Below are 14,670 nucleotides of genomic sequence, written 5' to 3' on the forward strand. Positions count from 1 at the left end.
CCTTGCGTACGGACACCAGCGAGGCCAGAGTTAGCGTCAAGGCAGGCGTCAGCAGGAAGTAGTGTCACCTCGTGGCTAGATCACGGGCCTGGCAGTCAGAAGGACCTGGGTTCTAATCCTGCCTCCGCTTAAATGCTTATTATGTGCCAAGCACCGGACCAAGCACCGGGGTAGCTACAAGCTAATGAGGTTGGACACGGTCCCTGTCCCAGATGGGGGCTCACGGTCTTAATCATTTTGCAGATGAAGGAACTGAGGCCCAGAGAAGTGAAGTGACTTGCCCAGGGTCACCCAGCAGACAAGTGGCGGAGCTGGGATTAGAACCCCTGCTCTACTCACTAGACCGCACTGCTTCTCATCGGGTCTCAGAGCGGCCAAGAGGAACCTGTCACCCGCCAGTGACCGGGGGTCGGCCCAAGACCAACAGTGCACACGTCCCTAAATGGCTGTGCTTGGAAGAGTCCCAGAAGCCTTCGCTCGAAAAAGCCTGTCATCTCTTAAAATGCGATGACAGATTAAAACGCTCTGAAAGCTAAGCGATGGTTTTCTCTTTGATTTTCATTCCCGTCAAGCAGTTTTTAAACGACCCCGGCCCGAATCAGGAGAGGAAGAAGAAGACGACTTTTAAGGGGGTCCGGTCCACCTTTTCAACACCGTGTTTCTCCCCGGAGAATTGTGGAAGATCGTTGACCTCGGCGTGTGAGCAGATTTCACCTTGACGCTGAAAACCAAGCATCAACGTCTCGGGAGGAATGAGACCCTAATCTAACTGGGCAGGGAAAGGGCTGGCCTGGTATTGTTATCTCAAGGGCCAGTAAAGTGCCCGGACTTCAAAAAGTGAAGACTCGGCAATGGCACTTGCCGTCCCCCGGAGATGAGGAAGAGGCCGGGCCCGAGGCAAGCGGAAAAACCGATACCACGTCTACCCGAGAGAATCCATCGGCGGTATGAACTGAGCGCTTTCTGTGTATAGAGCGCTATACTAAGCCCTTGCTGGGCATTTACGTGTTGGCCACGGGCAACTGAAGGCAGAAAGAATTTGGACTGCGGTCAGGGGTGCGAATCCGTCCCTTTCATCAATTCCCCGGATTGTCCAGTTGGCCGCGAACGACCGGAGCGGCCCTTCCGTCGGGTGGGCAGAGGCAGCAGGCATCCGTTTGAGGGGGACGTGGCAATCTCCAAAGGAAAAGCCGGGTCACCCCCGGGATGGGGTGAGCTTGGACCCTACGAGCCGGGCCGTACCGGAGATGGGACCGTGGGAAAAGCGGGACACCGCCTGGCAGTCGCTCGCCCCAATTTCCTCCCCACTGCAGTCATTCACCGCTCAGCTGGGACCACACGCATCTGATCAGGTTTGGAGCCCTTGGAGAAGCAGCGTGGCTCAGTGGAGAGAGCACGGGCTTTGGGGTCAGGGCTCATGAGTTCGAATGCCGGCTCTGCCACTTGTCGGCTGTGTGACTGTGGGCGAGTCACTTCACTTCTCTGCGCCTCAGTTCCCTCATCTGTAAAATGGGGATGGAGACTGTGAGCCCCACGTGGGACGACCCGATTCCCCTATGTCTACCCCAGCGCTTAGAACAGTGCTCGGCACATAGTAAGCGCTTAACAAATACCAACATTATTAAGATGTGGTATTTCTTAAGCGCTTACTCCACGCCAGGCACTGTACTAAGCGCAGGGCGGATCCACACGTTTCTGGTTGGACAGAGTCTCTGCCCCACGTGAGGCTCACAGTCTCGATCCCCGTCTTCCGGACGAGGTAACGGAGGCACGGAAAAGCGACTGGCCCGAGGTCGCATAGCGGACGAGTGGTGGAGCCCGGAATCGGAACCCACGGCCTTCCGACTCCCAGACCTGCTCCTTGGAATGCGCTGAGATTTCAACCGAGAATTTCCTCCGTCGGTTTTATGGAGGGGAAAGGGAGGTCGATCCAAGGCCCCTGAATGCTCTGGCCAGCTTGACCTCACACCTGGAGTTGGGCAGACTAAGGCTCCACTCCAACCGAGCCAGGTGAGGCCAGCCTGGAATGTCTGCACCCTTCTCCGGATGCTATTCATTCGTTCGATGGTATTTACTGAGCGCTTACTATGTGCGGGGCACTGTACTAAGCGCTTGGAAGGTACAGATCGGTAACGGGTAGAGACGGTCCCTGCCCTTGGACGGGCTTACGGTCTGATTCGTCGGGCAGGGGGCCTGGGGAAGGGACTTCTGGCTTCGGGCTCAGTATTCACACCCCTGACACAGGTAAGGGTCGAGATGGATCCACTCTAGGTGGGCATGGGCAGGATTGAGGGAGAGATGGTAAAACGCTTACCACTCCCGTCTGCGCCTCTCTCACTCGCTCCTTCATTCATCCTTCCTCCCCTCCCCACAGCACCATACGGATATATCTGTATATAGCTGTCATTTATCTATTTATATTAATGTCTGTCTCCCCCTCTAGACTGTGAGCTCGTTCTGGGCAGGAATGTGTCTGTCGTTACACTGTACTCTCCCAAACGCTTATTCCAGTGATCTGCACACAGCAAGCACTCAATAAATACAGTCGAATGAACGAACGAACGGGACAAACTTCCTTTTCTCTAACTGTCTTTTTTGGTATTTGCTATGCCCGTAACAATGTTGTTATCTGTTAAGCGCTTACTATGTGCAGAGCAGTGTTCTAAGCGCTGGGGGAGATACAGGGTCATCGGGTTGTCCCACGTGAGGCCCGCAATCTTATAATGCCCATTTTACAGAGGAGGTACATATCCGTACCTCAGTTAAGAAGTGGAGTGACTGGCCCACGGTCACACAGCTGACAAGTGGCAGAGCTGGGATTCGAACCCATGATCTCTCGCTCAAGCCCGGGCTCTTTCCACTGAACCATGCTGCGCGTACTATGTGCCAGGCCCCGTACTAAGTGCTCTTGTTCGTTGTTATCGTTCCTGTCCGTCTCCCCCGATGAGACCGTAAGCCCGTCAGAGGGCAGGGACTGGCTCTATCTATTACCGATTTGTCCATTCCAAGCGCTTAGTACGGTGCTCTGCCCAGAGTAAGCGCTCAATAAATACCATTGAACGAATGAATGAATGAAGCGCCGGGGTAGATACGAGATAATCCGGATGGACACGGTCCCTGTCCCACGTGGGGCTCCCGGTCTTCATCCCCATTTTCCAGATGGGGGAACCGAGGCACAGAGAAGCTAAGCGACTTGGCCGGGGACACGCAGCAGACAAATGGCAGCGCCGGGATGAGAACCCAGGCCGGCGCTTCATCGCCTTCCCCCTCGTCGGACAACGGGCCGGGGCAGAGGCAGGCCGAAGGCACGGAGAACGACGCCCCTCATCACACCTCAAGCCGGAAGCAGACAGCAACGGGCTGGCCGTAGGGTAGGATAATGAGCAGAAGATAAAGGACGGTCAACCCGGAGGCGGTTGCCACAGACGGATCAGCCTGGCGCTCTGCACTCTAGAATAGAGGGACTCCCGTTTGAGCAGATGGCTCGTCAAGGATCGAGACGCGAAGAGGCAAAACTCAAACGCAGCACCAGGTCCCACCGGAGGCAGCCTGGGCGGACGCGCGACGTGTTGAGATCGTGGGTCCCGCGCCGACCTCTTCGGGCTCACGCGTTTACTTTGCCGTGCTATTTGTTGAGCGCTTACTAGGTGCCAGGCATCGACCGGGGTAGATACGAGCTGATCGGGTTGGACGCAGTCCACGTCCCTTGTGGGGCTCGCGGGCTTCCCCATTTTACAGATGAGAAAAGTGAGGCACAGAGAAGCGAGGTGACTTGGGCGAGGTCTCACCTAGCAGACAAGCGGCAGAGCAGGACCCGGGTCCCCTGACTCCCAGGCCCGAGGTCTTTCCACTAGGCTATTTTGCTTCTCCTACGAACCCTCAGGTGAAATTCACCATCGGCAAACACGTAGGACATAACGAACCCACGGGCACGTTTTACTCGAACGCATCCACTTGGGTATATTTACATAAGGTACGTGTGCGCGTGCGTGAACGCGTAGAGAAAAAGAAAAGAACGTGACCGGGTTTGGAACCCTTTCCAAAGGAAAATGCCAGGATTTAAACCAACCAAGAATTTCCTACCTCGGTTTTACGGAGGGGAGAAGTCGGCGATCCAAGGCGCCCGAATCCTCCGGCCGGCTCCATCTCGTACCTGGAATTCGGCGGACAAAGGTTCCGCTCGGCCTCCTCGGACCGTTACCGTCCCAGAGTGAGAACTGAAAGAGGAACTCTACAGATTCCATCCTTCTGCATTCAAAACTGATTAGATGCCTCCTTTTCTGTGTGGGATCTGCACCGTAATAGATGGGATCCTTCCCAGGATTCCCCGCCACTCCAAGGCCCCACCAGAGGATTGAAAACTCCCCTCAGCATTCCAAAACGGTCGTCCCCCTAGGTGGACGCTGGCCAGAGCGGCGTGAAAGTTGGACAACGGGGTCCTGGTTTTCCCAGAGCTGGGCTCTTTCCCACCAGATTAAATTCTTGAGAAATTAACAGCGGAGTAGTGGATAGAGTTCAGGCCGAGGAGTCGGAAGGTCATGGGTTCTAGTCCCGGCTCTGCCACGTGTTGGCTGTGTGATCTTGGGCAAGTCACTTCGCTCCTCTGGGCCTCAGTTGCCTCCTGTGTAAAATGGGGATTGAGACTGTGAGTCCCATGTGGGACAGGGACTGGCTCCAACCCGATTGGTGTGTATCCACCCCAGCCCTGAGTGCAATGCCTGGCACGTAGTAATAACAATAATAATAATAATGTTGGTATTTGTTAAGCGCTTACTAGGTGCGGAGCACCGTTCTAAGCGCTGGGGGAGATACAGGGTCATCGGGTTGTCCCACGTGGGGCTCACGGTCTTCATCCCCATTTTACAGATGAGGTAACTGAGGCCCAGAGAAGTGAAGTGACTCGCCCACGGTCACACAGCGGACAGGTGGCAGAGCCGGGATTCGAACTCACGACCTCTGACTCCCAGGCCCGGGCTCTTTCCACTGAGCCGCGCTGCTTCCAACAGAGAAGACAGTTACTATGAATTTCTGAGAAAGGTGCCATCTGTCCTACGAACTTCGAGCCCATTCAGATCACGACTTTACTGGGCTCCCTCTTTGGCCCCCGGGAGGAAGGCGCAGAGGTCTGATGCTTCAACCGTCACCGGCCTTCTCTCCCCCGCTCTTCCAGCACGGACCTCCCTCCTTAACACGGCTCTAGGCAGCTCATTAGAGAAGCCAAGATTTCTTGCTCCGATTCGTTTCAGAAACAGTTGAACCCCACCGAAGTACCGAGAAATAAACGTTCCGATCGGCAAAAACAGAATGCTCGCTTGGGTTCCTCGAAGAGACTGCGTCTTCAACTGAGTAAATCAAAGACCGTTTTGGGAAAATAGAAGCCAGTGGGAACAGATGTACATTACTGGAAATGACTTCCCTTCAGACAGCAGTTACTGTGAGGCAGCACAGGCTTTTCATAATAACGTTGGTATTTGTTAAGCGCTTACTAGGTGCGGAGCACCGTTCTAAGCGCTGGGGGAGATACGGGGTGATCGGGTCGTCCCACGTGAGGCTCACGGTTCATCCCCATTTTACAGACGAGGTCGCTGAGGCCCAGAGAAGTGAAGTGACTCGCCCAAAGTCACACAGCTGACAAGTGGCGGGGCCGGGATTCGAACCCATGACCTCTGCCTCCCAAGCCCGGGCTCTTTCCGCTGAGCCACGCTGCTTCTCTTCTTTGCTTTTCTGGGAATCTCTCCCATTACTCAATTTCCAAACATCCAAGATATCATCTCCCCTGCTCTCTCTCTCTTCGGCCCTCCGATAAACCTGGCGATGAGGGCAACTGTTATTTTATAAAGCTACTTCAATCTAACGATCGTGTCACTGAGCCCCGTACTGTGTGCAGAGCACTGTACTCAGCGCTTGGGAGAGTACAGTGTGACGGAGTTGGTTGCTATTTGAGACTCTGCTCATCAGGACCCTAAAAGACAAGTAGGGTGGAGGGCAGCCAGCCCGAGAGACAGTTCGCTTAGGGGATTAAGGTTGTTTTAAAAGAGAAAGCTCCACCGGGGCAGCACTAAATGGTCGAGACTCCCAGGCCCCCCCAGACCTCCAGTGGTTGAAGAAGCAACGTGGCCTAGTGGAAAGGGGATGAGCCGGAAAGACAGAAGGACCTGGGTTCTGTTCCCAGCTCTGCCGGTTGCCTTCTGGGTGACCAGGGAATGATAATGTTGGTATCTGTTAAGCGCTTACCATGTGCAAAGCACCGTTCTAAGCCCCGGGGGGCTACAAGGTGATCGGGTTGTCCCACGGGGGGCTCACGGTCTTAATCCCCATTTGACGGACGAGGTAACTGAGGCCCAGAGAAGTGAAGTGACTCGCCCACAGTCACACAGCTGGCAAGCGGCAGAGCGGCGGATCGGAACCCACGACCTCCGACTCCCAGGCCCGGGCTCTTTCCACTGAGCCACGGCCGCTTCTCTCTATCGTACTCTCCCGAACGCTTAGTTCGGTGCTCCGCGCACAGTAAACACTCAATACGCTGACTGGCTTGACTTCTCCGGATCACCGCAGTGGGCTCAGCCCTTTCGCCACTGCCCGTGAAGGAGCGGTCCCCCGATCAGGTCCCACTGGTTCTAGTCCCGCCGCCGAGCATCTGTTCGAAGCGATTGGATTTCCTCTCGGGTGCCGCCCAGCCAGGCGGTGCGTATTTCCTCCCTGAATCTTTCATCGAGGATCGCTCCTTCCACACCCCCTCCTTGCTTCTGACCGGCGAATTCTGTCCGGCTCCGGGGGTGCCCTGAGCCCCGCTGCCTGCGGCGGTACCGCCCCCCCCCCCCCCCGAACAACAACTCTCTTGTTCCCCTCTCCCTCCCCGGAGCCGGGTCTCATCTGCCGTCCAACGTCTCCTCGGGTCCCTTCTCGCTTTCCCGCCCTCCCGACTCATCCTACCCAAGGGATAGCTGGGTTTCGGATTCCTCTCCCCAGATGACTGACTTGCAGTTTTCCAAGCCGAATCTCATTTGGCAATTTCCTGTGCACATTTTCGAAACCCCTCCCGGGCTCTGCGTCTGATTTCTCTGTTCTCGGGGCGGCGGGAGTGAGATGCTGACAGTCGCGTTTCCTACAGAATCGTTTCCTCGTCGGAAGAGAAACTGGAAAAGGCCGGACTCTGACCAGAGGGTAACCGGGAGCAGCCCTTGGCTCTTTCTTCCGGAGCGGGGATGGGGTCGCAGGAGGGAGGGGAGAGAGCGGGCCGCCCCGGGCGGCCCCCCGCCAACGAGGGCCGTCGTCTGTCGTGAGCCCCCTGCTCCAGTTCCGCGGGCCGATCGACAGGAAGACAAGATGGCTTCTCGGTGGTCGAGCAGCTCTCTCCGGTCCTTCCGGCTGTGATCTGGGGACATTCATGCCTTTAGGAAGATCTTTTCGGCAGAATATTATCTAACGGATCAGGGATCTTTCCCACCCTCCTCGACCTCTCACCTGAGGCCTCGCCAGCTTGTTCACTGCCTCGCCTCTCCCTTAGATTCCTTACCGGTGTCCTCTTTTCCCTCATCTCCTCCCTCTCCTGCTTCCCAACTCAAGTGAGCGTGGGGCTGGGACTCAGAGGATGCGGGTCCTAATCCCTGCTCTGCCACCTATCTGCTCTGTGACCTTGGGCATTCCGCTTCACTTCTCTGTGCTTCCGTTCCCTCATCTGCAAAACGGGGAGTCAATATCTGTTCTCCCTCCTACTTAGACTGTGAGCCCCATGTGGAACCTGATCAGCTGGTTTCCCCCCTGGTCCTCAGTACAGTGTTTGGCACATAGTAAGTGCTTAACAAATACTATGATTGTTATTATTAATGAACAATCGATCGTATTTATTGAGCACCTGTGGGCAGAGCACCGTACTGAGCACTCGGGAGAGCAGAATACAACACGGCGCCTTCCTTCATTTCCTCCCCTCCCTTCCGGTCCATCGACTCCTATTTCTCCTCTCTCCTTCCCCAACCGGTCTCTTCCGTCCTTTCTGCCTCCCATCTTCTCTGATCTCTTTAGCAGCTTGCAAATTGGTGGAGAGAATCAAAGTCAGTCGGCCAAAATTATTTTTTAAGCACTTACTCTGTTCAGGGCACTTTAGTGAGTGTTCGGAAAAGTACAGTCTTCCCTCTAGATGGTGCATCAAGGATTTGACCATCCCCGTGTTTCAGCGTAAACCCTGAGTTTCTCACTCAGACCCCATTCCCTGTACCGAGGCCCCCCCGCGCTCCAGCGCCTGCACCGATCTGTTTGCGGGGGGCACCGTTCGATACGTACGTCTCCTCGACCACATGAAAAGCACTGGAAAGTCCTCTGTCCTCTGTCCCAGGTCCCCAGCGTTTAACGCGTTCCGACGTCAACGGTGAAACACAGATTCTTTCCTAGTCGGACTTCGAAAGAATCAGCTATTTGCCGACACGTATCTCGCCTTTCCAACCTCTACGGTTTTCACGGTCTCTCTCGGAAACCCGATTCTGCTTCTCCTCCCGCCCTCCGGACCCTCGGAGGCCGCATCTGCCCCTTCCCCCTTCCGTCCCCGACCCGAGATAACCCAAGCGGACGACGAGCGGGCAGGACTGCGGCTTCCCGCTCATCCCGGGGACCCGAATGCTGAATCCTGCCACATCGGCCCGCCGGGCCGCGTGACCGGAATTTCCCTGAACCTCGTCCAAGACCTGGGAAACAATGGAGCCGGGGAATGGGGGGAAAGAATGCTCCCGGGGTGTGATTTTTCCAAACGCGCTTGAAAAACGGTCTCTGACATCAGCTGCAAGTCTCTGCGGAATCTCTCGGGGAGTCTCCGGGGCGTGCGGCCCTTGACAGCCTGCGTGCAATTGATTGCAGATCGGAAGCCGGAGAGCTCGACGCTGGCTGAAGGGAGCCAAGCCGAAGACCGGGCAGGCTAGCACCTCCCCGCTGAGGGGCTCGTGACTTCCAGCGCCATCTCCTACCGGCCGCAGGAATGTCTCCTCCACGGACGCTCGCCTGGGACAGGCTAACCCATAAGACGGGCTCAGACAAAGCTCCCTCTGTCGGCTAATCGATCGATGCTTTTCGTTGAGCCGGCGCTGCGCGCAGAGCGCCGTCCTAAGCGCCTGTAGGACGATCCCTGACCGCAGAGACCTCACAGCCTGGAGGATCCCCTCGGTGCCCAATCTTGAGGGGAGGGAGAACGCGTAATGGATCTCCATTGTACAGATGAGGAACCTGAGGCTCAGAGAAGTCGGGTAACTTGCTCGAGGTCACAAAGCAGACAACCGGCCTTCACTCCACCGCCGAAGGTAGGGTGGCCACTGTCATGAAAGAAACCCAGATGGCCCCTGGCCAACCCCAGAGGGTGATTTTACCTAACCTAAGAAAAGGATGTCAAAAGAACACACCGCAAAGGGTTCTCTGCTGAAATTAGACGCAGAAGTTAGAGAAGCAGCACGGCCTGGTGGAGAGAGCACGGGCCTGGATGTCAGACGGACTTGGGTTTTAATCCCGGCTCCTCCACCTGTCTGTGTGACCCTGGGCAAGTCGCTTCACTTCTCTGGGTCCGTTACCTCATCTGTGAAATGATGATTAAGACTGTCAGTCCCACGTGGGACAAGGTCTACGTCCAACCGAATTAGCTTGCGTCTACTCTAGCGCTTAGTACAATGCCTGGCATACAGTAAGCCCTTGACAGGTATCATAAACCAGAGACCGGTTAGTCGAGAAAGCGGTCTTTCCGATTGCCCGCCCAGCTTTTCCCACCTTCCGAACAACGGAACAGGGCGAACCGGTGGGAAGCAGGAGGAAGAGTAAAAGGCTTTCAACCACCCAGGGTTGATCTCAGCACGATTCACCTCGCTGGACATAACCCAGGCCCAAATTACTCGAGTTGTTCTGCCTACTTCTTTCTCATTCTCTCCCATCTCCAGTCTGACAAACCACCAACCGATGCTGCCTTTGCTTTCTAGCACTGCCTCGCCTATCAATCGATCATATTTATCGAGTGCTTACTGTTTGCAGGGCGCTTGGGAGAGTAGGCTATAACGGAACTGGTAGGCACGATCCCCGCCCACAGCGAGCCGACAGTCTGGAGGATGCCCTGCACACGGTAAGCACTCAATAAATACAATCGATGAGTTAAACCACCACACTTGAGCAGATACGTTCTCCAGTCCTCGGGCAGAAACCCATCAGAGGTCATGGGTTCTAATCCCGGCTCCGCCACCTGTCGCTTGGGTGACTTTAGGCGAGTCACTTCACATCTCGGTGCCTCAGTCGCCTCATCTGTAAAATGCGGATGAAGACTGTGAGCCTCACGTGGGACAACCTGATTGCCTTGGATCTACCCCAGCGCTTAGAACAGTGTTCTGCACATAGGAAGCGCTGAACAAATACCAACATTATTATTAACACGTATCATTAAAAAAAAACCCCACAAAAAAACTGCCCGAGGATGAAAGCCACACCACTGGGAGGCAATCAGTGGTATTTATTGAGCTTGGGAGAGTACAACATCACAGAATTGGTTGATGTATTTATTCCCTTCCTTCAAGGAACTTACAGTCTAAGAGGGGAGACAGATATTAAAATAAATTACAGATAAGGGACACAGGGGCGGGTACGTATGGAAGTGCTGTGGGGGTGGGGATTGAGGTGGGGGGACTATCTGAGTGACTTGAGAGGCCTGATTCAGTGACTGACTGCCCAGGAGACCAAGTGGTCCTGAATTCTGACCCCGCGATGGAATTGGGCTACTGGGCCTTCGGGGGACCTCCACCACCTCCAGCAGCCTTTTTGGGGTGCGGGGTGGCCCCTCTAAGCTACAAGCTCATCATAGGTGGGGAACATGTCTACCCACTCTTATACTCTCCCAAGAGCTTAGTACAGTGCTCTGTAGACAATAAGCGCTCAGTAAATACGATTGATTGGCTGTAGGCCAGCAGCTCTGGCCAAGAACGGCGGAGCTCGCCGTACTTTAGCTCAGAAGAGCTGTGTGCAGTTTGCGAGTTGTAGTTTGATCAACCTGTGTGCGAGGTGAGATGTTTACATCAGTGTGATTGAATAATGTTCCAAAAGTTGGTATGCTCTTTCCTGAGGTGTTTTTTTTTTTTGGGGGGGGGGGGTTGGGGGTTTTTTTTTTGGTTTATAGTCATGGTCTTTTCAGTAAAACACTTAATTCACTGAAATAAACATCAGTGCCTTCGTTAAGGAGGTGTACATCCCCTTGATTCAATTTATCGTGATTATGTTGTCTTGTTTTTGTCCATCTGTCTCCCTCGATTAGACCGTAAGCTCATCACCGGGCAGGGATTGTCTCTATCTGTTGCCAAACTGTACATTCCAAGCGCTTAGTGCAGTGCTCTGCACATAGTAAGCGCTCAATAAATACTGTTAAATGCATGAATGCCTCCCTCTGTGGAGGATGAAAGAGGTCAAGCTCCGACTGAGGTAGGCCCCCGAGGGAACAGCAAGCCCTCAACCAACTCCAGACCTGCACAGGTGATGGGTGCCGTTCAAATAGCGTACCGACCCCAGTGCTTAGTACAATGCCTGGCACCTCACAAGTGCTTAGCAAATACCATTAAAACAAATATATATGAGTCAGGAAAATAATGGTCCATTTAGGGTGGGATCAGATAGTCCATCACTCAGGAATCATCTTCTTCTTATTATTTTGGTATAGGCTAAGTACTTACTAGGTGCCAAGCACTGTTCTAAACACTGGGATAGATACGAGGTTATCCGGCTGGACACAGTCCCTACCCTACTTGGGGCTCACAGTCTAAGTACGAGGGAGTAGGATTTAATCCCCATTTTACGGTTGAGGACACTGAGGCACAGAGCAGTCAAGTGGCTTGCCCAAGATCACAGAGCAGACAAGTGCAGAGCAGAGCCGGGATTGGAACCCAGGTCTTCTGTCTCCCGGACCCTTGCTCTGTCCACTGAGCAACACTGCTTCTCTTCCTAGTGGTAGAAAGGAAAGAGTGAGCCTAAGGAGCAGGACTTAGGGCGGTTTAGTGGTAAACTAAACTTCCCTATTCCCATACTTTCTTGGCACCTCAGGAATAATGGGGTCTCATCATAGAACAAGTGCTTTCTTTGTACCAACTTGTATGATAAATACAAGATAATTGGATAAGGTACAGTTCCTGTCCCAGAAGAACTCCTAATAGAGAGGGAGACCGGAATTTTATCCCCATTTTACAGATGAGAAAACTGACGCACAGAAAAGTTAAGAGATCTGCCCAAGGCTCCACAGCAGGCAGTGACAGATCAGGGATTAGAATCTGTTCTTCCGGCCCCCTGGTTCATTCCACAAGGCCAAACTGCCTCCTTCAGCAGACATCACTGTGGATGGGGCTATGCCCATCCAAAGTTGAATTTCATGGGGTTTTATTCTGTTTTTTCTTAAACGGTGTACGTTAGGTGCCAGGCCCCGCCCTAATCACTGATACAAGATAATCAGGGTGGCCACAGTCCATGTCCCACATGAGGCTCGCAGTCTTAATCCTTGTTTTACAGGGGAGGAAACTGAGGCACAAGTTAAGTGACAAGCCCTAGGTCACACAGCAGGTAAGTGGCAGAGCTGGGATTAGAACCCAGGTCCTTCTGACTCCCAGACCCGTGGCTCTACCCACTAGACTGCTCTGCTTTGCTTTTTATATCTGACTCGCTACTTCTGCTCTTCCCTCCTGTGGATAGAGGGAGGAAGGCAGGATTTCGTAAGTATGGGTCAGAAATCCGGAGCAAGTTCCTTCAAGGGGAGGAAAAAGATGATAATAGCTGGGGTATTAAGCACTCACTGGATGCCAAGCACTGTACTAAACACTGGGCCAGATACAAGATAATCAGGTCCCACATGGGGCTCGCATTTTAAGTAGGAGGGAGAACAGGCATAGAATCCCCATTTGGCGCTTAAGGGAAGTTGAGGCACAGAGAAGTGATTTGCCCAAAGTCACAGAGCAGACAGGCGGAGGAGTCAGGATTAGAATGCAGGTCCTCTGACTCCCAGGCCTGTGTTCTAGCCACTAAACCACCCTGCTTCCTAGCAAGAGAGAGAAAGTTCTCCCTTTGTAAAAGCACTACCCAAAAGTGTGAGTACCCCGGGCCCCGTCTGACCGAAGAGCCGCGGGGTAGGAGCTAAGGAAATGTTCAGGCTTAGTTCGTCTGCACCACAGCAAGGTCTCGGAAGGAGAGCGGGTTTCTGCCGTGGGTGACTGGAGCACGGTACATAGGCCCAATTTATTCTTGTGTGCGAGTTTGGTTAGGGTTGTAAGAGCCCCGCAATTATTCGCTCATCTGCTCCAAGAGTTCACCCGAGGCCTGTTCTCTCTCTCATCCATCAGCCTGGAGTTTCCAGCCAGGTTCTGTATTTCGAATTAAGAGAAAGCTCGGTCAAAGAACGCTTTACGCTGGCCATGCCAAGCGAGGAGGTTTTCGTGTCTGAGAGCATCACGCGTCGCCGCAGAGGGCTCGACGACGGTCAGAGGAGCGAAGAGTGGATCCTGTGGAGCCGCGGTCAGTTAAGAGGGGATTATTCACCTTGGCTGGGGTCGAAAGGAGAGGGGCCCCCGAGGCCAACTAACTCCTCTGCCCGCTCCGGAAACACCCCGTGAGGCCAGAGGAGGCCAAAGAAAAGATAACACCTGGGCCTGGGAGTCAGAAGGACCTGGGTCCTAATCCCGGCTCCACCGCTTGTCTGCTGTGTGACCTTGGGAGAGTCACTTCACTTCTCTGGGCCTCAGGTACCTCAGCAGCGTGGCTCAGTGGAAAGAGCCCGGGCTTCGGAGTCAGAGGTCATGGGTTCGACTCCCGGCTCTGCCACTCGTCAGCTGTGTGACTGTGGGCGAGTCACTTCACTTCTCTGGGCCTCAGTGACCTCATCTGTAAAATGGGGACTAACCGTGAGCCTCACGTGGGACAACCCGATTACCCTATATCTTCCCCAGCGCTCAGAACAGTGCTCTGCACATAGCAAGCGCATAACAAATACCAATATTACTATTATTATTATCTGTAAAATGGGGATGGCAACTGTGAGTCCCACGGGGGACGATCTGATTCCCTTGCATTTACCCCGGGGCTTAGAACGGTGCTTGAGACGTAGTAAGCGCTTAACAAATATCATCGTTATTACGTCCACAGGTCACAGATCCAAGTGCGTAGGTAACGCAGAAGGGAGAGGGAGCCGGGGAGAAGAGGGCTTTCATCGGGACAGGCCTCTCGATGGAGATATTCATTCATTCGACCGTATTTATTGAGAGCTTACTGTGTGCAAAGCTCTGTACTTAGCACGTGGGAGTGTACAATAGAACAATAAACAGACACAGTCCCTGCCCGTAATGAGCTTAAAGTCTAGAGGGGGAGACAGACATTAATATAAATACATAAATTACAGATATGTACATGAGATGTGACCTTAATAAGGCTTTGAAGGTGGGGACAGTAGTGCTCTGGTGGAAAAATAATAATGATAATAATAACAATGATGGTATTTGTTAAGCGCTTGCTATGTGCCAAGCACTGTTCTAAGTGCTGGGGCAAAGGCAACATTATCAGGTTGTCCCACGTGGGGCTCGCGGTCTTAATCCCCATTTTACAGAGGAGGTAACTGAGGCACAGAGAAGTCAAGTGATTTGCCCGAAGTCACACAGCTGGCAAGGGGCAGAGTTGGGATTAGAACCCATGACT

Source organism: Ornithorhynchus anatinus, chromosome X3 (genome assembly GCF_004115215.2).
Source record: "Ornithorhynchus anatinus isolate Pmale09 chromosome X3, mOrnAna1.pri.v4, whole genome shotgun sequence".
NCBI classification, from domain to species: domain Eukaryota; kingdom Metazoa; phylum Chordata; class Mammalia; order Monotremata; family Ornithorhynchidae; genus Ornithorhynchus; species Ornithorhynchus anatinus.